Source organism: Manis javanica, chromosome 7 (assembly GCF_040802235.1).
Source record: "Manis javanica isolate MJ-LG chromosome 7, MJ_LKY, whole genome shotgun sequence".
Lineage (NCBI taxonomy): Eukaryota > Metazoa > Chordata > Mammalia > Pholidota > Manidae > Manis > Manis javanica.
Genome location: NC_133162.1, coordinates 43,233,668 through 43,258,008, shown reverse-complemented (window position 1 = coordinate 43,258,008; position 24,341 = coordinate 43,233,668). Strand labels below are relative to the sequence as shown.

General features: G+C 35.7%; 1 protein-coding gene, 1 long non-coding RNA gene and 1 other non-coding gene across 6 annotated transcripts in view; 2 read left to right on the top strand and 1 right to left on the bottom strand.

The window, feature by feature from the left end:
• Nucleotides 1–24,341, top strand: part of MCU (mitochondrial calcium uniporter) — a 245,977-nt gene that overhangs the window by 42,677 nt on the left and 178,959 nt on the right. The gene's annotated exons all lie outside the window — the stretch shown is intronic.
• LOC140850395 (uncharacterized) lies at nucleotides 1,471–24,248 on the top strand. Its single transcript, XR_012133181.1, has 2 exons — nucleotides 1,471–14,177; nucleotides 24,130–24,248. It is a non-coding gene; the product is annotated as an uncharacterized lncRNA (long non-coding RNA).
• LOC118968484 (U6 spliceosomal RNA) lies at nucleotides 2,821–2,927 on the bottom strand. The gene has a single exon (XR_005056183.1). It is a non-coding gene; the product is annotated as a U6 spliceosomal RNA (small nuclear RNA).

The window sequence follows — 24,341 nt, the reverse complement described above, 5'->3', positions numbered from 1 at the left end:
AACAGTGGGTAACATGAAAAGTACCTGGGAGGTTTCATTTGACAGAATGTTCAGTATGAGTCCACGGTGTGATTTGGGCTGTGTTATTAGAAGCTTAGTGTCCACAATTAGGACTATGATTTTTCCAGAGTATTGTGTTAAATTCTGGGCTCTTATTTTATGAGTGCTCATTCAAAAACAGATATATTTAGGAGAAACCAGAATGATCTCATAGGAAGGTAATAGCCACTCAGTATTAGAATAAAAGCTCTTAGGTGGAGTGGACTGTTTTGGGAGGGAGATAGGTCTTTGTCAAAGAATTCATTCAGAGGCTGGCTGAACACTCAGCAGGGACATTGTAAAAAGTATTTAGTATCTCTAGTGGTGTAAAAATTGAAAAGATGCTCTATTATACACAGTACCTTTGTTGATCCTGAGCCTTGAGATTTTGTAACTATAGAATGTTATAGAAGCCTGGAGTTGAAACTGTTAATAGTGGTTGTCTTGTGGGGGTGGGATGGGCGTGGAATTGCGGGGGGCTGTCACTTTCCATGTTGTGTATTTCTATTTGATTTTAGTATTTATAATGAGTTTATGTTAATAAAAAATGTCATAAACAAGTATTCTTATTTTTTGATCCAATACAATTTAGTGCTTTGATTTTAAAACTTTCAAAAATAACAGTAAATTAATATAAACTTTTTTCATGTTTAAATTCCTTTGCATGTATTGAGAGGTATGTGTACACATGGAGGTTGGAAACATGAATTTTTTAGCCTTTGGAGGAGTGCTTTGCTTAATGTTGGCCTTTATTCCTTTCAGTAGCTCTCTAGATGGTGACTGAAATTTGGCTGGGCTTTGGTAGATCACTCTGCATGCTCATATTTACCTCCAACCCCATGTTTGAATTGTTAGATAAGTAAGTAATTAGATTCTGACTAATATAGGTAATTCATTTTCTCCCCTTCATAGTACTCCTGTACTCATAAAGGCTGTTAGTTCTAAAAGGAAATAATAGTGGAAAAACTTACTGCATTCCCTTAGGCAAGTATTTCCTTCTAACCCAGACATCTTTTGTTTTCCCTCTGATGGTTCTATATTATCTCTCAGAGACCAAGGGTTGGCCCTTTATGCTTGTGGGGAAAGAAAGATTATGACCAATGTTTGCGTCCTAGTTTAGGAGAAATGTTGCTAAGATGCCTTAGTAATAGTTTGTAAATAAAAACTGAGCCACATCTCCTCCCACCTTTATTATCTTAGTATTTTAGCTTTGGATTCTAATGATTTAAATGTTAAAAAGTTATCACATACTTTTAAAAACTTAACATTTATCTGATTTTCCTCATTTGTGGAGTAGAACAACGAAGCAAAACTGAAGGAACAAAACAGCAGCAGACTCAGACTCCAAGATGTCTAGTGGTTACCAAAGGGTAGGGGTAGGGGAGGATGGGTGGGGAGGTAGGGAGAAGGGGATTGTGGGGTATTATGATTGGTACACATGTGAGTGTGGGGTCACGGGGAAGACAGTGTAGCACAGAGAAGACAAGTAGTGAATCTGTCGCATCTTACTACACTGATGGACAGTGACTGCAATGGGGTATGGGTGGGGACTCGATAATATGGGTCAATGTAGTAACCACGTTGTTTTCCATGTGAAACCTTCATAAGAGGCTATGTCAATAATACATTAATAAAAACAAATCTCAACATTAGTCACAGTGAAGAGATTTATTGCTGATCCTTTACCTTAGCTTGACAGTGCCCTTTCATGATTTTTAGGTCCAGCATTTAACAATCTAAATGGTGATCTGGGACATCGTTGCTTGATGTCAAATACAGCTGTTAAGTGTTTGAGACAGTTCTGTTAGCATTTGGTCTGTTTGCTTTCAATGTTTATAAAAAGCAATAGGCTGGTTGCTTTCAATGTGTATAAAAAGTTTCTACAAGAACTCATTTATAATTCCATACTGTGTAACTGAAAGCTTCTTAGTCTTGTTAGGGAAGCATGTAGGGCATATGACTTGTGGCTTAAACTTTAAGTGGCCACATACAGTTTTCTTGAAAATAACTCTTAACCTGCTTTCCCCAAACTTCAGGAATTCTTCAGCTGTTACCATAGTAGTAGTACAGTCCAAACTCTTCAGTTATTGTTTGCATTCATAGAGATATTAAAGAGTAACTGTGTCTTGGAGATAAGAAGACAAGGGTGATCACTAATGTGATCACTAGCAGGAACTTTCTGTTAGAGCAGTAGAAGAATGAAATTGGTAAAACGGATGATCAGAAACCTCAATTCAAGAAATATTATTTTTTAAAAAAAGTCTTATTCTATACCTTCCATGTAAAAGGCCCACATTGCTAGGCCTTGCACACAGACTTCAAACAGCACATAACCTAGTTATAAGAGATTATAATTTAAAACTTAAAGGGAAGGGATAAGGAAAGCAACACTACATGAATTCCTTTGAAGGAAAGTTGGCAGTGATTCTCCCTTTTCTGCATCTTTTTTTATTTTTATTTTAAGGAGACTGTTTATTGTCAAAATATTTATTCAGTGCCCACATTGGCCAGGTACTATCAATGGGCCAAGAATTTGACTTGAATCAGTGAACAAGACAGTCAATGTCCCCATTTTGTAGAATTTCTATTTTAATGGAATTAAAAGACAACTAAGTTGATATTCTTTTAGCTGTTGGATTTGAGAATGTGTTCCTCAGTGAAGCTGTTTGTGCTGGAGATTTGTATTTGAGTCTTCATGTCCTCGTTGCCCTCTTCCTGATAAGAAATGATGAAGGGGCACAATCCATTCCTTTTCTGCTTAATTTTTTTTTTCTTTTTTCAAAAAATATGGAATGCTTCACAAATTTGCGTGTCATCCTTGCACAGGGGCCATGCCTATCTTCTCTGTATCGTTCCAATTTTAGTGTATGTGCTGCTAAAGCGAGCACTCTGCTCCTTAATTTTGACCTGAATTTTAGGAGTGGGCTACTCCGGTTGTAAGCACCAGGTGCAGCAAGCTGTTGATTCCATCCCTAACAACTTCCCATTCTGCTTTTAAGTTGGCGTTAGAGTTGAGATGAGTGATGGTACAGATGGGGGTTATCTTTAGGTACAGTTGCAGCTTTAGTAGTCATTAAGACTTGCAGGCTTCTGGGAGTTCGTGCAGCTAGAGAAATCCTGCAATAATTTAAAAGAATGAGAAAGCCTAGCCTGGGACTAGAGTCAGAGTTAAGTCTTTATAAATAAAACCCACTGGAAAAACTTTCTAGCTCTTGTAATGGAATCAAGCTTATAATAATTTATTATTATTATAAACAAAAAAGTTTATTTGAGGAAGATGGAGAATTGGAGCACAGTTATATGAATAGGAATCCTGGGGGTCCTGAGAAATTCTTCTCACTCATGCCTCTTTTGTTAAATGTCCAACAAATTGAAAATAGGCTCATAGAGTGAGGAATAGAGCCTATCATGTATAGTAATAAAGTAATGTGTACCCTGTGTGCTGGATTTAGCTTTTAAATTGAGCAAACATTAGGAAAGACATTTTCCTCTGGTTTGTGCTGTTTTGTTTTAGATAAAATGGGTCAAAAAGATAAAGCCTTCCCAGAAAATTTTAATGCTAAGCAAAGAAATGTGGATTCTTAATTGTCTTAAAAAAGGAAATGTTGAATACTGATAGCTGTGATGTTGACTCCCTAGCCTTCAATTTCAACAGTTAAGGATTATAAATAACAGAACATAAGGAAATATTATGTGAAACTTACAATTTCTTATCTGTGGAAATGCTGTATTTGGCACACAGTTTTAAAACTTACTTAAAATCCTTTGCTGCCTGTTGCCTGGAGAATATAGCTTAAAATCCATTAGCTTTGGTATTGAAAGTCCTTCATGGTTTGAGCCCAGTCTGGCCTTCCAGGTTCTTTTTTCTCTTCTCCCTTGTGCAATGTAGGCATTTGCTGTACTAGTTTCCTGTGACATGCCTTGTGGTTCTGTCTTTGTTCACAACTTCTTTTGATGTAAGATGTTCTCCTGACCCTTCCTATTTGTTGAAATGCTGTCCATTCTTCAAAGCCCCAGATCTATTGTTTATACTATTATTAGACTACTCCTCTCATTATTATATTCAGCTAGAGCCAGAAGTATGTTTGGGTATATATTAGAAGGCATGGACTATGTGCACTTAGTATAAAAATACTTACTTAGGCTTAAATGTGCCGCAGCAATGTGCTGCACATAGTAGATGCACAGGAAATTGTAACTAAATTACCAAAGTAGAAACTATAAATTGGAGGGTCTAGATGTAACTTACCTTAAAATTTTTTTGACTACTATTGGCTAGTTGACTAGTTGCCAAAAAAAGAAAAGGCTGGACTGATCAGTCTACATTGCAGTGAAGTTCATATTCATATTTGAGGTAGCATATTCACTTTTATACACTTTTAAAAATAATATTTGGGATTATGCTTAGCATAATTTGAATCGTATTAAATCATATTATGTAGAATGGGATTTTAAAAACTCAGTGTTGGGAACTGGAAAGGAGATAAAGTCAGACTATATATTAGCTTAATTTCTTCGATTCTAGCTAAAACATGTTAATTTGAGTTATAGGCAAATTCAGCATTTTAAGCCTCCTTGTAGCAGTCTTTCAGGCTTCTCTGTTTATGAAACAGAAAAAATTTCCATTTTAAAGAAAACCAACTTCTTGTGCTCCTGTTGCCTGACTCTCCAGGAGGGTTTGTGGGAGTGGGGTATGCTTGTTCAACCTCTTTCCTTTTTAAGTTGACTTAGTATATGAGGTTAACCAGTGAAGAAAATTAAGGCTTTTATTACTCTGCTGTGATCCTGTCTGTCAGTGTTTCGTCACCTTGCTGTATATTGATTCATAGTAGCTCTCTTGCTTCCTGTTCTGTGGCCACTGGAAAAGAGTGCTCTCATCATGGTATTTCCCCTGCTCGTGTGCAGCTTTCTCTCCCATTACCTCAAACTAGGAAACTCCAAAGTTCATGATGATCATAACAGTGAAATTGCAGAATATCCTACTAGGAATGGTTCTCCTAAAACAAAGCTTATGATTTATCAGTTTTCTTGGAATTTCTTGAACAACCAAGATTCAGAATAGTGATTTCTTTAGTTCTGCATTTCTTTCTGACTTCTGGCTCCTATCCTTATGTATGTTTTAGATGTTTTGTGTGTTCTTGATTTCTAATTTCAGCTCGAGCGAGGTCATAAAAGCTAGTGTAGTACAAGGATGAGTTCAAACCAGCAGGTACCATGAGTCATTTGCTCCTTTGTCAGGGCAGCCAGTGTGTTGCTGTTAAGCATGGTTTGTATCTTTTAATGAACTGTCAGGACAAGTCCTTTAATTCAGTTGTGGCAGAGGGCAATGAGAGTATGGTTCTGAGAAGAGTTTCTAGATCTAATAGGCAAAGACTTCTTAGGTATGTAAAAAGATTCTAGCTGTACTTGGCATAAGGTAGGCTGTTTGAGCATATTTCAGTAGTTGTTAATAAAATATTAATGCACTTATTCATGCATTTAATTATAAACACAATTAAAAATCATTTTCCCCCTCAATAACAACAGTTAATGAATTTCAGAATTGAGCTGTTGGGGGAGCAGCTAACTGACCATGACTAAATATAGGTTTTGTAGGCATAGGCAAGTTATGTCAAAAATAATGCCCCTATGATTTATAGACATTCACTTTCTTTTCAAAGTGGAAGGTATTTTATACCAGGTAGAATAAAAGATATCTCTCTGTACTGTAAGAGGTGTGTTCATATTCTCTTTGGCCAGTAGTCACCACTATTGACATTTTCTGTGCCATGCTTCCAAGTTAACTGTGTCTTGTGGATTATTTGTATAAAACTTCTCTTTGATTAGTCTTCTTGTTTCTACTTCTGATTTTTTCTGTGTACTCTGTCCATCTTTATCATTATAGGTGTTTCTTCAGACTTGCAATTCTATTTTATTTATATGCTATTGCATTACCATTTTTCATCAGAGGTTCTCAGCATTTTTGTATACATTTCAGCCATTTTTTTAGGCTTTTAGGCCCTTGGTTAAATAAATAAATAATGCTCAGAAATGAATATGATTTTTACACTCACAGCCTACTACTGGTCACCACTGGTCAGTGTTTTCATTATGAATTAACAGCTGTTTTTTTCATATGTTCATTGAGTATTTGCCAGTCATTGACAAGTGGAGTGACTGTGTGAGAACTGTACCTAGAAGGGTTCATGTAGACAGAGTGGAAGATAAGTTAGACATATGTCTTGTCCAACAACTTCCATACATACAGGTATGCCTAATAATGAAGTGCCATTAATGTTAAGAGAATCTGTTGCCTATGGGCAGGACCTGGACTACGGCTAAATGCAGGAATTGATTTGATCTGTTGGAGGACACAGAATGCTCCAGAAAACCAGAATTAGGAAAGGTCTTTCTCCTGAAGATGTAGTTAGAATGGCTGCCTGCTCTTTGGGCAACTCCTGAGCTGATGTTTAGGGGTACAAATCTGTAAACACTACTAAGGAGGAAGTTAGGGAAAGGTGGAAGAAACAAGTATCCTAAATTTGGTTTTGGTCAAATGGGTTTTGGGGGTGGGGGTTGCCGAGAGTGTGAGAGTGTAAGAGTGCACAACTTGAGGTTGTATGTATAGCTTTGCTGGGTGTTTAGCTGTCTAATAGAGAAAGGTTTCTAGAGCCCCTTTAATGTAAGCGTCTTTATGATGGAGAGATGGTAAACTTAAGTACCATTCATTCCTTTATTCATTTAGCAAATATTTATACTTAGTATCTGCTGTGTCAGGTGCTTTTCTGATCACTGGAAGCATTTTTTTCCTGCTTGTTCTTAAGGTGCAATAGAAGTGTTGTTATTTCAAGAAGCTTGCAGTGTGAGCTTTATGATGTAAATTAGTATACTGTGAACTTAGAGGGAAATGAAAGAAACTTCATAAAAAATTAATTTTGCATTATTACCTAGAAGGGTAGAAATTCTTATTGGAAGAGTAGCTATGAAGAAATAAGAAAAAATTTGGAATATGCATGATAGAATTTGAGACCAACTGTGAAAATAACCCTATTCTATGTAGTAGCTTTACTTCTACATGAAGTTTTCTTGGTGCCTGATGGCAGCTGATTGTGAGAAGATGAGCAACATACTGTTCTATGTATAATTAAACTCTGCAACTCTTCCAGTAATCTAGCCATTTGTTTTTTGTAGGTTATGCTGTAACATTTTCACATCTCCCCCTTGACAATTTTATATGTATATTTGTTTATTTGTTTTGTTTTATTTGAAAATGATTTTAACCCAATCCCTTCTTAATCTTGTTTTTTCTGCCTTCTTAATACTTAATATAGGGAGTACTTCCTCTATAGTGTATAAAAGTTTCCCAAATATTATGTAATAGCTGTATCTTTTGGCTTCATTTTTCCTATCATATATTAAAGCGGATTTTTCAAAAGATTTTTTGATGATTGTTTGCAGTAATATGATGTTCCTGCTTAGTGAAAGACTGTATACAGACTTGATCAATGGACTGACTTCATTTTGCCAGTGAGCCCCTTAAATCCAGAAGAGTTTGGTGAGAAAGAGGAAATGCTAGAATTTTTAGCTGACTGGTGACAATTTGGGGACAGAACATAAAACAGTAAGGCTGGTGGTTATTCAAAGTCATAGGCCAACTCTCCTTTCTTAAAAACATCAGGTTCATGGGAGATTTCTTTGAGCTACAGTACAGACGTCTTTCTGTCAGACCTGTTCCTGAGTTCTGTTGGGGAGTATTGCAAGAATGTTCACACAGACCTCTGGGTCAGCAGACAGTACCCATATTACCAGTTGAAATTTTATATATTCTTTTGCTCCTTGGATGTTTAGTGTAGGGTAGAGTTTTCTCTCCTTAAAGTCATCTGCCCCTCTTTTGAATTTGTGTTACAAGATCTGCAGTAAATATTTCATATTAATATTATAAAATTGTGTATAGGTTAGTCTACATGAGTTAAAAAATACTATAAAATTGAAAGGTTTATGAACAACTTAGATCAAAACAGTTTAATTCAATTTTTTTTAAGTAAGCAGGTTTAATTTCTAAAGACTCAAATTCTGTGTTCACCTAAACTTATATTTTTCTTCCAATGGAGTACATACTATTTAGTATTTTATATACAAACAGCTACAATTGTATGTTGCTTTTGTCACAAGGACTTGACAAACACAGATATTTTGCAAAACAGAGTATCCTCTTGGTACAACGTTTTCAGGGAGAAACATTTTACTTATTTTTAAGTTTTTTTTTTTACTGTATCATGTACCATAACATTTTACATGGTCAGCTTTATCACCATAGTCATTGTTATCCTGTGAAAGTCTATGGTCACACTTGGCTGAGTAGCTGTTTAAAATTTTTTTTATTGTGGTAAGTTATACATAATAGAAAACTTACCATTTTAACCATTTTTAAGGGTACAGTTCATTGATATTAAGTACATTGACATTGTGAGCCATCATCACTATCCATCTCCAGAACTTTTTCACCATCCTATACTGAGTAGCTATTTTTAATGTTTCTAATAGAAGGGCATCCCACCTGGGTCGGCCTGTATTTTGTTTTCTTGCATCAAGTTTTTCTGTGCAGTCTGAGACTAGTGTGCATATTTCCCCTCTTCTCATTTATTCACTCAAGAAATATTTATTGAGCACCTTTTGTCTGCATTGTAGGGTATGGACCTTAGTGTTAGCTACAAAATTTAATGCAGACTGTCTAATACCAGCCATACAAGCATTGCTGTAGTTTTCAAAATCAAAAGGAAAAAGCCTCCATAAAATATTTGAACTATGCCCTGATTTAAAAAGAAAAAATACTTGAACAGAAACTCCCAGTCACATCATGTAGCTGGAAAATCCAAAAGATTCTTTGTGGTTGTAAAAAAAAAAAAGCTTTTGTACAATATTCTTGGATTTTTAGTTCAGTGTCAAAGAGGCATAAATGTCACCTGTATCTATATAATATTACTTCCCCTTTAAATTGGATACATCTGGCTCTAGGGAGATACATCACTTAAATTATATTTATTGAAGCTGTGTCTATCCTAGGCAGTAGGCCTGAAGTCTATTATTTTCAGTTCTCCTATTCACTGTAGGGTATGTAATAAGACTTCAGTGTTAGAAATACATGAAATTGCCTCCAAACAGAGATTATACTAGCTGCTGTGTGTTTGGAGACTTCATGTGGTTTTAATAATTGTGATGTCAGCAACCATCTGAAATAAACTTAATGTAGAATTTATTGTAATTGCTACCATGTAAAGTAAACCAGGGTGCAGACAAAAGAATTTATCTGGCTCTTCTTCTAATACCAACTCTGAGATATCAAGGCCTGCAAGTCATCATGTAGGTGATCAGGAGAGATCTGATTCATTCTCTTACCTAGAAGTTCAGTAAACACTTAATGGTAGATGACTAAGTGTGCAGTTAGCCTATTTGGAATTTGGAAATATAAAGGAAATTCTGAATGTAATGGTGAAACCATTCAGGCCTTTACAGCCTAACTCTGGAGCTGTGACCCAAAGCAGCTAAAAGTAAAAACTGAAAATATAAAGGAAAGGTCTGGAGTAGGTGCAAGACAGAAGTGTTAATGGAGTAATAGTTTGAGCTTATTTTTGTTTGAAGTCAAGTTGTCTCTTATTTGCTGCATTTCGTCTGTGTTCAGTGCCTAGGTTTTGCTTCTCATCCTGCATTACACTACTCTGTGGACATGGGTTTCCCAAGCTGGGGCTGTGGTCTTAAAGATCTGTGCTTGGTTGCTTTGTAATACTTCAGGGGATTGCATGATGCCTACACAAATAGTAGATACTCAGTAAATTCTTAGAGAACTAAGAATACTTGAACTAAAATAGTGAGGAGTACTGCATTTTTAGAGTATTCTGAATTTTGCTTTGGTTTTTATTCTTCATTTTAAAATCTGTAAAGGAATATATAGTGCTTGATACTATGGAGTAACAAGGACTGTGCAATTGAAAAGACTTTTCAACTCAGTATTATGCCTGTTTTATTGTTATGAAAATTGTTATGGAAATACATCAAAACACAAAACCTATTGTGAAGGACTGTTCAGTAGAAATATAACATCCATATATGTAATGTATTACTTTTTAGTAGCCACATTAAAAAGGTAAAAAGAAATGGATGAAATTAATATGAATAATATATTTTAATATTGTCAGTATGGGGTGTCAGTATGAAAAATATTTCAACATATATTCAATATAAAAATTATTAATATTATTTAACTTTTTTTAAATACTAAGTCTTCAAAATCTTACCACATGTCTCAGTTAGGATGACACACATTTCCATGTTCAGTACAGCATGTGACTAGTGGCTGTCACAATGCACAATGTGGGTCTATCATTTTATTCTCTTCCCGCCATCAGATCTTACCAAAGAATGACAGCAAGTGTTAACTTTTTCCTGTCCAGTCAACTGTCCAAAGGTGGATGGCAAGAAGGAGATAATAAGGAGTCTGGGCAGTACATTCCCTGTGAAGGAAGTTCATTGTTTTAGATAAGAGTATAAAAAAGAAAGACATCCTGGTCCACATTGTTACAGCCTTAAGAATTGTAATTTGAAACTTTTTCTTTCTTTGGCAATACTATTACATCAAAGAAACAGAGATAAATTTCCATCTGGAGGTATATTAGAATTTCTTAGAATTTGCAAACAGCAAGAGATTTTGATTAGCTATAATTGACAAAATAAGTAAATATAACTCTTTAGGTTGCTCAAACTCATTTTTCCTGCCTTTTTTTTTTTAAATCTGGTACAAGAGCTTTCCTTTGTAAAGACCACTTTCTATGTCTGGGTGATAGGTGGGGATTGTGAGTTAGATTCCTGAAGAGATAGATTAAGGGTAGGGTAGCTATATAGGGGTGGCCATATAATTCACTCTCTAAACCTCAGTACCTTTAGACAGAGAAGGTGCTGTTAATAGTTATGTCAGGACAACAGGTGTTAAAGCAAGACTGTCCCAGGCAGAGGGACACATGGTCATCTGAGCCAAAGGGCACTGGTATAGCTTTGTTACCCTCTCTTTTGGCAATCCTGGTATGCTGTGGAAAGTGAGTTTGTGGAAGTTATTACTGTTAAGGTCCTTATCTCTCAGTGGGGGTCTCTCAGTGCTTACATAACTTTTTATTCAGGGAACACTGAATTTGAGAGGTTGAATGAGAAGGAAAAGGTAAAGAATTTTAATTTAACAGACTGGTGATGTCTCCCATTCCCTGCAAGATTTTGCAGGCGTGAAACCAATGTGACAGAAGAATGATTCCTTTTAGTTGTGCAAAGTTACTGTCTTTAAATTCCAGATTAACTTCACAAAACAAGTACAAAAAAACTAAGCACTTTCTTATGAAGAAAATTTTGTTGCAAGACATTGATTACATATTTGATTTTTATTGTTCAGTGAGTACCCTAATCTAGGCTTTTTATTAACCATCTTTGAGAGTAACATCATAGTATTTATGTGAATGGCCATCTAATTGCATGACCTGGTGGCTTTTTATATTTTATTTTATGTAACCAGTGTGTGTTACGTGATGTGCCATGTATTTCAGATACACATCACTTTTGAGGAGATAATGATTTTTCTTCAGAATTTTCTGTAAGTTTATATGTAATAAAGTCGACTTTTTTGGTACATTTATATGAATTTTAACACATATGTAGGTTTGTGTAACTACTTCAAGAGTCAGGATTACAAAACAATTCCATTACTCTTAAACTTTTCTTGTGTTGTTCATTTTACTCAAATACTGCTCTCATCCCTAACCCCTGGCAACCATTGATTCTCTGTTCTTATACTTTTGTCTTTTGCAGCATTTCATGTAACTGGAATCAAATATTTATAGCATTTGGAGGTTGGGTTCTTTCAGTCAGCATGATGTCTTTGAGATTCATTCATGTGTCAATACTTTGGTCCTTTTTCTTGCTGAATAGTATTCCATTGTATGGATGTAGCACAGTTTGCCTTTCACCAATTTTGGTAAGTTTTCGGCCTTTTTTCTTTCAAATTTTGTTGTTGTCTTCTGCGCCATATTCTTTCTCCTCTCTCATACCATGGATGTTATACTTTTTGGTATTGTCCCACAGATTCCTGAGGCTCTGACCTCCTTTGAGAACATTGTTATTCATCCCTCAGTGTCATTCATTCAGCAAATAGTTTTTGGACACTTGCTATATATTCCCCTATTGATAGTCATGCAGCTATTTCCAGTTTTTTCTGTAACAAAAATTTTGCTGTGATCATTCTTGTTCAGGTCTCCTTGGGTACATGTACCAGCCTTTCTCTATGTTATCTGCCTGTGAGAGGGGTTGCTAAAGTCTAGGATCTGCATATTTTTCTCTATAGAAGCTGCCAAAATTAATCATACCAGTTTACTTTTTCACAAGTAGTGTAAAAGAATTTACAGTGCTCCATATCCTTTTCAACACTTAGTGGTGTCAGGCTTTTTATTTTTTATCCATTTAATAGTTATGAAATGGAATCTTACAGACTTTTAAATAATTTTCCTGATTATGAGCAAGGTTGAGCATTTTAAAAATATTTATTAGCTATTCATGTTTCTCTTACTATGAATTGCCCTTTTATATCTTAGAAAATCTATTTTTCTATTTAAAGTTAGTTCTCAGGAGCAATTTAAAATTTTTCCATATAATTATGCTGCATTAAATATCTGTCCTTATATTAAAAAACCCCTTCAGTGGCCTTTGATATGAAATCAAGGGTCCTTAGTTTGTCTTTTTAGGTTTTCTACTTCAGAAATTATTGCTCAGAGCTTCCAGGTTGTTAAACACATGGAAATGAGGGGAGAATGGTGCACCTGGAGAGGGCCTGGAAGCTCTTTGCCCCTTCACACATACTGTGCCCTATGCATCTCTTCCACCTGGCTGAGTTTCTGATGCTGTCTTCAGGTAGATGGTGTCAGAATTGAATTGAATTCTTGGACACCCTGCCAGTATCCCAAGAATTGCTTTTTGGTAGTGTGGGAAACCCATATACACACACACATACACACATGTTGAAATTGGTCCAGGAGCCCAAATAGTGACACACACACAGTCTCTCTCCCTCTCTCTCTCTCTCTCTCTCTCTCTCTCTCTCTCTCTCTCTCTCTCTCTCTCTCTCTCTCTCTCTGAAATTGAAATTGGTCCAAGAAACTAAATAGTCATTAATGGCAGAATGGTCTCAGATGAGATTCGGAGCTGTTACCATCTATGAACCATCAGTCAGCCAAAAGCTGCTCAGAAAGCCAGACTTTTCATGAAAGAGAGGCTGCCTAAGAAAATTCAAGTAAATAAACCAGCTTGGTGAGTTTCAAATTTTCAATTTGACTTTAAGTGGTGTTAAATATATTTCATGTCAAATTTTGGCTACAGGAACACAGTTCTGTCAGATGCAAGATTCTTCAGTAACACCTCTGTGTCAAAACCTCTGTGTCTCAATTTATAAACATATATCTGGTCCAAAAAAACCCAAACAAACCAAACCTTACTTTTCTGCCTTCTGAAACTTCATACAATGTTTTGTTTTATGGATTCAAATGTGTTCTCTGTGGTGATATGACCACTTTTGGCAGCTTCTGTAAAGAAAAATAGGCAAATCCTACACCTTAGCAACCCTACTCATAGGTGATGCATTTCAGCAGCTTAAATATAGTTTGTGTTTTAAAACCTAATCAACATTTATTTCATCTTTAGACCTCATGCCTAGATAAGCAGCCATTTTTAACTTGTGGTATATCATATCATATGTTGCCATACATTGTACCAATGACATGTTTGTACACTACACTACATAGAACACAAGTGTTTAACATTGGAAATATAATTCCTGTATTTCTGGCTTCTTTCTAGTCATCTTTTAAAGCCAGTTGAGGTGGTAGTTTTATTTCTTAGTGGCATGCTTTATATATGAAATGTGCTGTAGATTATAGAGAGATGTGCTTTAGTAATAATGCACAAGAATTAATAATTCCTCTGTAAATGTGGCAAGTGCACATTAGTGATAGCTGTTCAGTTTTATACTTGACAACTGTGTTCATTTGCTTGTCCATGATATAGGGTGCCCTGTCTGATGGATTATTTTGCCACATGTCCAATGTTTCCTTCTCAAATGGAGCAGCTTGAATCATGTGAGTCTGGCCTTGATCTTAATGGAGGTTGGTTTGTATATAGTTTGTAGAGCTGCCAAAATAGAAAACAAAGATTTTGTGAAGTTAATCCCTTGCAATGCCTATGGGACAGACTTTTTGCTTCTTTTGTTCTGTTGTTCAAGTTTCTCAGACAGGTAGTAAAGAAGCCTAAGAGAAAAGACAGGGCAGTTTTTGTTTTTGTTTTCAGTTTGGAGGTTTATACTGCCCCAAGGAAGACAGTGCATTCTAGGAAAAGGAACAGTGAACTTGATTTAGTTCTGGATTCATTTTTTGTTCTATATGTTTAGGTGATTGCCCAGACTTTCCTCATTCATTACACAGAAATAGTACCACTTGCCCTGAATACCCCTGAGAGATATGAGGATAGGCAGACTTGAGGTGCTACTTTTACTGACCTTCTAGGAGTAGCATGTGCTGCCTAAAATGCTTAAATAATCCAAAAGAAAGCAGCAGTTTTGTGAAATAGATAATGTTACTAAGGAAGCTGATTATCCCAACTGTCAATACTTATGCTTCCAGAAGTTTCCAAATTTTGATTGAGCCATTTATATGTAGTGCCTCTAGAAAGTGCTATAAGATTATAAAGAATTAAAAGGTTATGTAATTCATAAATCTTGCATTTGTAGAGTATTTCTGTTCTTGAAAAGCATGTTCACAACTTCTTCCTTTATAGTATATGGAAATAACTTAAGCAGGAGTTTTTATATCTACTTGCATAAATAGTGTTGGCAGAAATAATCATTTCCATATGTATATCATTTTATAATACAAAAAGTCTTTTCATACATTATCATGGAGGAGACCCACAGAGGTTAAATGATTTACTGAGGACATAACACCAGTGACTGATTCAGATTTGAATTTAGAGCTTCTTGCTTTCCATCCCATAAAAATATGACTTGATGGGGAGAATAATCCACAGTAAACAGAGAATGTGCTTTATGGTTGAGTGCTAAAAAGATGCAGGCATTAATGAAGTTGAGAAAACATTCTTTTCTTTCATAATAATTATGAATAATAATAAAACAAAAAACTTGTGAGCACATTTGGTAGATGGGCAGGCAGTATAAGTTCTGATAGCAATCTTAGGTCTTTTTATTTTGGGTTTTGCCTGCTGCATGGGCCACAGTAAGCATCATTCACTTGCAGAATTGGAGGCCTGTTAAATCCTCTAGTTTGTAGACCTGTAGTGTGTGTTCCTTACAGCTGAATTATCGCTGCTGTGAGACTATAAGCTTGGAATTTATGGTAATAGAAGCTTTAAATACCCCAAACATTGTAATATGAGTGGAAGGAACCCCCCTTTGAAGGGAAGCAGGGTCAAATATTTACTTTGAGGTTGAAATGAATCAACAGGCAGCTTCTGAGGCTGCAGTTATGCCACTCTGTAAATCTGAAGGTTTATATATGTCATGTGGATATAAACACAGTCTTCCCTATTCAGAGGCTCTACTTTAAAGCAAGAAAGTTTACTATCTCTAAGGGGGTTTTTCTTTCTAAGTTTGCGCAAACCTGATAGGTTGTAGAATTTTTTTTTTTGGACTAGATGCCAATTGGCCTTAGACTCCTTAGATCTGTATTGTTTACAGATCTCTCTAATGAGGTAATTAATTGTCCTCTCACATTTAAAATGATCCATGACACTATTTTCCTCCCTAAAGCAAGAAATATCCGAAACACAAATGTATGTTATAAAAAATTTTGAATGAGTCCTCATGGAAATGTCTTGTGAAGTAGTTGGTATTCATTTTAACAGATGAGGGATCAGAGGCTCAGAGAGGTGATGATCCTACACATGGCTGTTACAATTTATTGCTTACAATTTACTGAGCACTTATTAAGTTCCTGGCACTTGTATCATTTTGTGTAATCCTCAAAAAAGCCACACTGTGAGGCAAGTACTGTTTTCAAACACTTTTTGCAAATGAGGAAAGTGAGGTTTAGTGTGGTTAATAACTGGCCCAAGATTACATAACTAGTAGTAAGTAGTGGAGTAGGCAGTCATCATTAGCTTATGAGACACCTTTGTTTGAAATAGAAAAAAGGTACCGCTTGTGATGAAACAGTTAAATAACTGAAACTTCTTCTGGGCTGTCACACCACACCAGGTTATAGCTTGTGGTCCTGTGTTAGGTGCCTCTTCTTCCACACATATGGCCCCCATTCCATGGTATATGGCTTGATGAGCTGAAAATGAGCATAATTTCAGCTCCATTTTACTTTGTTGGCCTTTGTACTGCCTTTGCCACCCTACATAATTTTCTTAAGTTTTCAACCCAGGTCTCTGACTACAGAGCCTATACTCTGTTTAATAGCATACTGCCAATTAATGGCAAAGTTAAGACTTCAACCATGTTTTCTGACCAAAAGCACTAGCTCTTTCTGTAATCCTTGCAAATTCGTTGACTTACAAATTATTCTGGAGTCCCATTATGTTATGCCCATTGTCCAGTAATGGTAAAGATTTCTGAGAGATTAAAGGAGGAGAGCTGAAGAGTTATAACCTCAAATATCTCATAACTCTGTTTCTAGTTAAATGTACCCCAAGACTTAGGTTAAATTCCTGGCATCACCACCCTAACATGAAGTTGACCATGTTAATGAGAGAATATAGTATAATAATTAAGAACATGGACTCTGGACTCAGACTACCTAGGATTGGATTCTAGCTGTTACTTACCAGCAATGTGAATTTGAGTAATTTACTTCATGTTTTTTAGCCTAGACTGTAATATTGGAGGTAGAATAGAGAACAATAATTCCTATGCCAATAAGCTGTGAGAATTACTGTATAAGTTAAATATATACAGCACTTGAAAAGTGTCTGGCACATAAACATAGTAACTACTATTTAAGTGCTAGCTGATGTCATTGTTATTGTTATATTACATCATTATGAGTCTGTGCCTATAAGCTAGAGTAGTTTGATTTGCTGAAACATAAATGATCATCTAACTATGATCTCTTGGGACATTCTCTTGCCAGATGGAAGTCATCAAAGATTGTGTCAAAGTACTTGCTTTGGGATACTAGCCCAATTGAAAGCAATTCCTTAAAGAGTTGTGCATAGCTATATAGTATTCTGTTTTTTTTCTGAAGTAATGTTTTACTATGTTGTGTACCAATCTATATTTGGATTGTTAGCATTTAAGAATTGCATTTTTAGTAGATCGATCTAGATTATAGACACTAATAATTACTCATACATAAAAAATTTCTTTTGGATCATTAACCACTTTGGGCACTCTCTCTGAAAAAAACTACATAATTCACTAGATGAATGAATGGAAGTTCCTGGTTTTTGGAGGATATAATAAAAGCATTATCATTGCTTGTTGTATTTGTTGTCAGTACACTTACCTGTTTTTAATAGTACTTTGCTGTATTCAAAGTTTACAGCTTGATCTGAGAGACTTCCTGATCGACATTACTTTAGCATGGCTAGCATATTACCTGAGTGGCTTTTGGATCCGTTTTGTTAACTGACCTTCCCTGTCTGCTTTTTCTTCCCTTCCCACTCTGCATCCTCATTTTCGTGGGTGCCCTGTGAAGTCAGAGTTTTGATCTCAGAGTCCATGGATTCAAGCTTAAGATTTTTTACTTGAGGTACCATTTTAAAGCACATAAGTATATGCAGAAGCTAATTAACTTTTTGAAAAGCAGTACATGATAAAATTGCCAAGTAAATGAGTTTATCAGTCTACTAGGAAAACAGCAGCCATCAGGAATTCACAACACAAGGAATTTGTTGCAGGAAAACTGTAACACAGTTAAAGGAACTGAGAGCCAAATAAGAGAAGGTACAGTAACCTATAGAGATTAGCAACAGGAAGTCACTACCACCACCTCCACCTCTTGCAGGTGCAGAAACACAGAGAGGTGCAACATTCTTGCACAGAGTACAAAACATTATTATTTCAGGAAAAAAAGAATACTTAATTTGGTTAGGTAAGAACAAATATAGTGTGATCCATCTCCCCTTCCCTTCCTACCCCCCAAAGCACAGAAAGTCCTGTAAAAATGATTATTTTTGAATAGGAAGTTTCTCACTTTTTCTAGGAGGTGCCAGCCTGCACGTCGTTCCTAAAGAATAAAAAGGTTTTTAAACAGATACAAAAACTGGAATAATATTACCTAATTTTACATTTTTTTTAATCTTTAAAAAGAAGAAAGGACTTAACTCTTAGCCAAAGTGGTCTGAGGAGTAATACCTACCAAATATAAGCCAGTGTTTTTCCCCACTAAAGAATTCTGTCCTCCTACCCCCACCCCATGAGAATATTCTTTGAAGCAACCTTTTGTGTTAAATCATGTCCACAATATAGGTGTGTACTAATATTTGGTCCTAAAGAGATGGCATGTAAAACCTCTACCACTCAGAGAAAGTTAAATGTAGTTATTAAAACAATCTATTCCTCTTTTCTGAAAACATGAATAGGCAACTTTCAGTTACTGGAAATAGTTATTTAACTCTAATTTGCCTGTGGGTAGATTGACTCATTGACAATTGTTGGTCAAGAAATAAGCCAGTGACTTTGCTGAAAATGCCAGTTTCTTGGCTTTCCCTAAAAGCAGAAATCACAAATCTATAAGGCTAATTAAACCCTGGTTTTCATGGTTCTGTTTAATCTATTCTTGTCTTTGAGAATTTCAGTCATCAAAAAAAAAAAACTCCCCTTTCTGTAAATTTAGTTAAATTTCCTATTCAAAACAGAATTTTAAGGCAGATTTAAGAAGTAATGTGAGAGAGGACAATGTTATGTTGCTTAACCTGTCCATGTCTGTTCCTCAAGTCTCCATGCAGGATGGTAGCACTTCTGTTCATCTTAGAAACTTGGCACGAGGTTTGAATGAGATCTATAGAATTTGCTTTAAAATAAAAAACTCAGTACAAAAGTAAAATAACACTCTTTGTTATGGACTGAATGTTTGTGTTCTCCCCGCGTTCATATGTTGTGTGACTATATTTGGAGATAGGACCTGGAGGGAGGTGATAAAGACTAAATGAGATCATAAGGGGGAGGCCCTAATCCAGCAGGCCTGGTGCCCTTAATAAGAAGTGGAAGAAACACTGGAACTCAGTGAGAAGATGGCTGTCTACAAGCCAGGAAAAGAGGTCTCACCAGAAACCAACCATTTTGGACCTTCATCTAGGACTTATAGCCTCCAGAATGAGGCTAGAAAATAAATTTCTTCTGTTTAAACCACCCAGGTTATGGAATCTTGTTACAGCAACCCGAGTAGATTAGGACACTCTTGATCCTACGTTGTCTTTAAATCCTACAAAACTTTTGAATCTTGATTCAAGAAATGGCTCCATGAAAAACCGAATTCTAATACTTGGAAGTCACACTTAAAGAGAAACGAATATTTAGTTGAGTACTTACCCCACACTAGGCATTGTTTTAGATGCATTTTAAAAATGTATTTAATAATTAATTCTCAACGGAACTGTAGGTGATGGACATTGTCCTTATTTTATAAACAAGGCAACTAAACTTGCCCAAGGTCATATAGTTAGTAAGTATAGGGCTGAGATTCAAACTTAGTTTCTCTGAAGCTTCTTAATTATACCTAATTGCTTTTATGTTTCTGTTAGCTCAGTAGAGTGCCAGACAGAGGGCAAAAGTTAATACCTTCCTAGGATGTTAGAATTAGGAAAAGATTTAGACTTCATTTAATCCAACTTTTTCATTTTGTATGAGAGAACCAAGGACCAGAGGGTTAGTGAAGTGATTTAAGATTGCAGAGCTAATTAGTGAAGATCAATACTGCTAATATTTTGTGCTACATTTTTAAGCTTGTGTAAATGCTAACCATTGGTAATGAGAGGCATCAATCTTAAACCACAAAGTGAGCCTGAAATTAGAATTCTTCTAGTTTTTGTCTCCCAAAGAGTGGAAGTGTCAGAAGATAATAAAATACACAGTGCTGATAAATGATTTACAGACCTTTCTTTATCTTAAAACATGGATTCTAAGGTTCAAAGAAAATGAATTTATCTTATAGCCACAGTACCAGTTTTCATGTTGTCACGTGATGATACTTTTTGGTATTTTATGATAGCCACTGCTGTGCTTTCATGGGTATCTGTTACTCTTAAAAGTTGTTGTCACATGTTTTCCACATTCATTTTTGATTAGTAAAATAAACTAGGTCAGCGTTGATCTAAGAAATTCACTTATTTTTATTCTTTAATTGACTGGATTTGAATTCCCAGCTCCACTACTTTTGAGCTGTGTAATTACTCTTTGGCAAGGTACTTATTTCCTCTGAGTCCCCCACCCCCACCCCAGTGGGGGCAATAGAATCAACTTCATAAGGTCATTGTGAAAATTAGGAATGCTTGTAAAACACTTAATTGCCAAAGAGATGGGCACATATTATGCCCTCAAAAATGTTAGCTGATATCCTTGTGAACTATAGTATTGAATGTACCTCTAAGAGGGAAGAAGAATGTCAATTTTCAAGGGTTATGAACTGGCATTTTGTGTCTTCTGAATATTTCTAAATCCTTGATTCAAGAGATGTACTTCAGTACTAATTTATTTTATCAGATACTCAGGAGACCTAAGTTAAAAGCACTGTGGGTAAATAAAATAGTTCTTAATGGATCTTAAAATTGATAGAACTAAAAATATATTCCTAATGACTATATATAATTTAAAAAATATATGGTATCTTATATGAAATAGGAACATGGATAAAAAAAGCTATGTAAGTGCAAGACCTTGGGAAGACTGGGTCATATAGTACATGAGGACTAGTCCTGTTAGGAAAAGGAGACAAGTCAGAAAGAGTAAACTAGTATTAATAGACCTCTTTGCTTGGAATGACTGATGAGGAATGAGAGCAATTCGTATTGCCAATTAAGATTCTGAATTGATGAAAAATGTTTTAATTATTGTAATAGGATCTTTGGAATTAAATTATGAACATGTATCAGTTCTCAAATTACTATCAAGTTTTGACAGGAACTGTGCTAGGTACTGGGAATAAAATTTTAAGTAAGATAGAATTCCCACCCTCAAGCAGACACAGTATAGCATTGTAAAACTGTCCCCAAGTGTATTATTTTTTTATTGCTACTGTAACAAATAACCATAAATGTAGTGGCCTTAAGGAACATAAATTTATTATCTTGTACTTCTGTAGGTCAGAAATCTGACATGGATCTCATTTGGCTAAAATAGTGCTGTGTTCCTTTCTGGACACTTTACAGGAGAATTCATTTCCTGGCCTTTTCTAGTTTCTAAAGGCTACCATATTTCTTGATTTATAATCCCTTCCTGCATCTTCAAAGCCAGTAACAGTGGGTCCAGTTCTCACATTGCCCTCTTTCTGCAGGTGGGAAAGGTTTTCTGATTTTAAGGATTCATGTGATTAGATTGGGCTCACTTTGATAATCGGATGATGATTTTAAATCCTCATCTCAAAGTTCTTAACCACATCCATAAAGTCCCTTTTGCCATGTAAGGTAACATATTCACAGACTTTTGAGGATCACAGTATTGAAATACTTGGGGGCCATTATTTTGTCTGTCACACCAAGGAACTGTGAAAGAATCAAAGTTGGACACCTAACCCCGATTAGGAGTCCAGGAGTAACTTCCAGGAAGTGATCAGCTGAGTCTTGAATTGAGTGAAGGAAGAATGTAAGTGGCTGCTGTATGGGTAGCAAGATGAGCAAGGGAAGTGCATTTGAGTTAAGGGGAGCTATATGAGTATATATGGAAGTATAACATGTCATACTTATTTTTTTATTTTTTAAGGAACCACAAATTAGTTCAAGGTGTATGAGATGGTAGAATGGGGAGAGAAGTTTGATTATGGTGGGACTTGCATCCTATACTTCAGAGCTTGGGTGTATATGTGTGGGCAATGGCATGACATTGAAGGATTTGAAACCAAGCAATGACATGATCAGATTTCACTTTAGGTAGACCATTCTCAGCTTGAGGGAGAATAAGACTGGCAATGAAGAGACCGTGAAACAGCTGTTACTGTTTTTCAGGTATCTTTATATATAATTGGGTTGATCATGTTTTTGGCTTAGGTGACTGGATCACACCATCTGAGAGAAGACTGCAGAAAGAAAGGTTTGATAGATGTAAGGTTAATAATAACACTCCCTCCCACCCCCAACACACACATACACACAAAAGAACCTTGTAGGGAGTTAACCCGAATTCTTAATTTTGTTCTCTATAAGTAGCCATTTAAAAATCTGTCAGTAGGCAAAACAGTTTAGGTTGAACTGTTAGATTTTTCTATTCTTAAGAGCAAGCTTTGGCATCCACTCCACATTTATGTAATGTTTACTGGCCACACATTTTGCCTTTTCCTGCCTTGTGGCTTTTACTTCCACTAAATGATTTAAGGAATCAGGGCACTATAGAAGTCTGTTCCAGTTTACTTTCTTCCTTTGTTATGCTACAGTGATTGAGCCAGTTTCTGACTTGCCAAATAGTCCATTATTCAGTTTAATGGACAGTATAATCATGGCCGCGGAAGGAACTTGTTACGTCATGATATAAAAAAATACAAGGAAGATAGTTGCTGATTGGGATTGGAATTTACATGTAGAGATGGCATTTTTTTCCTTATGGTTATAAGGCAATTAATGTATTGCACAGCCAGGAATTTCAGTTATTTTGAAAGATGAATCTGTGCTTGGTCTGGTAGCTGAAAGGTAGTCTAATGTGCTGTAGCATATGTACCCAGATATTTTCTGTTCACCAGTTGGACTAAGAGTTCTCATATACAGTGCTTAAACTAAACAATGTTTAATAGTAGTTATACCTTGTCATTAGAAAAAGTATGCAGTAGGCAATAATTATAATTTGAATATAAATGGTTGCATTCCCTGTGTCGAATGAAATCAACATGACTGTTTATTCATAGTCTTCCTGAGGACCATGATCTAAGAGTAGTCCATGTACTTCTCTAAAACCCCTTTATTAGGAGACATCTTAAATACTTTGTCTTCAACAGTGGATACATGTAGAAAAGAGGTTATATTTATTAATACATCAAGCAGTGTGGCATGAATACATCTAGTTAGTATCCTAAAACACACATTCCAATGCTCTCTGTGAGAAGAGGCCAGGATAAGGGTCTCATTAGGTGAATCTTCCTTTAGGGATGTAGAGGGCATAAGTGACAACAATCGATGCTGATCTGAAAACTCCTGACTGACTGCATTTTTGGTAGAGGTTAAAACCCTCCAGTTTGGTGACTTTGCCTAGCAGAAGTGATACCATGTTGGGCTTGTGTTTCTTATTAACCCCCGAAGGAGATTTGGGCTCATTTTAATATTTCTCATTGAAAAATGGTGCATAGTCTACCCAGATTAAGAAATTGATTTAATTGTATGAGTAAGTAAGTTGATTTAATTACTTTTTGGCTATATGAAGGGAATGGGGTTTATAAAGAGATAGTCTGACTTTGTACATAGCACAAGTTCACTGGAAATACTTTGACTAGTAACCACTATATATATTCATTAATGATCACAAGTTTATAGAATGGGATAAAAATGAGACTTTTATTGATGTGATTTTTGCCTTTAGGAAGATTTAGATATTAGGGCATAGAGACCAAAGGTTTTAATGAAAATACTGTACTTTGAAAAAAATCAGTCTGTAAGAATTCAGTTCTTGATAGCATAGTAAATTATCTGGTCTTTTAGAAATGTATTAATTAAAATGATTTTGTCCATAAAATGTTGCAAAATCTGAAGATGTTTTCATTAGAGGTCCTATAAAAGATGAGAGATGATAGGAGACTGCTGTAAGTAGGAGGGAGGGGGAGTTTATTAGCCTTTTGTTCTGCTTTATGTCAGCTTCTCCTGGAAAGTTATTATTTCCTGGGGCATGTCTTATGTTTCAAAAATTATTATTTTAATAACCTGTAGGGCTTTCTGTTGCAGATACTACAGCTTTCTGTTGAAGATACTCCATCAAGAATAAAGAATCCCTTTTCTCACCAATGAGTTACAGAAGCTCTAAAACTTTCCAGAATAAAAACAGTTGGGACTATTATTTTTCAGATCTTGAAGTTATCCATTGGAATAGAATTAAGAGAAGGTTGGAATTCCAAAGTACCTTTTATGTACCCTTCTCTTTATTTGTATATTCTATA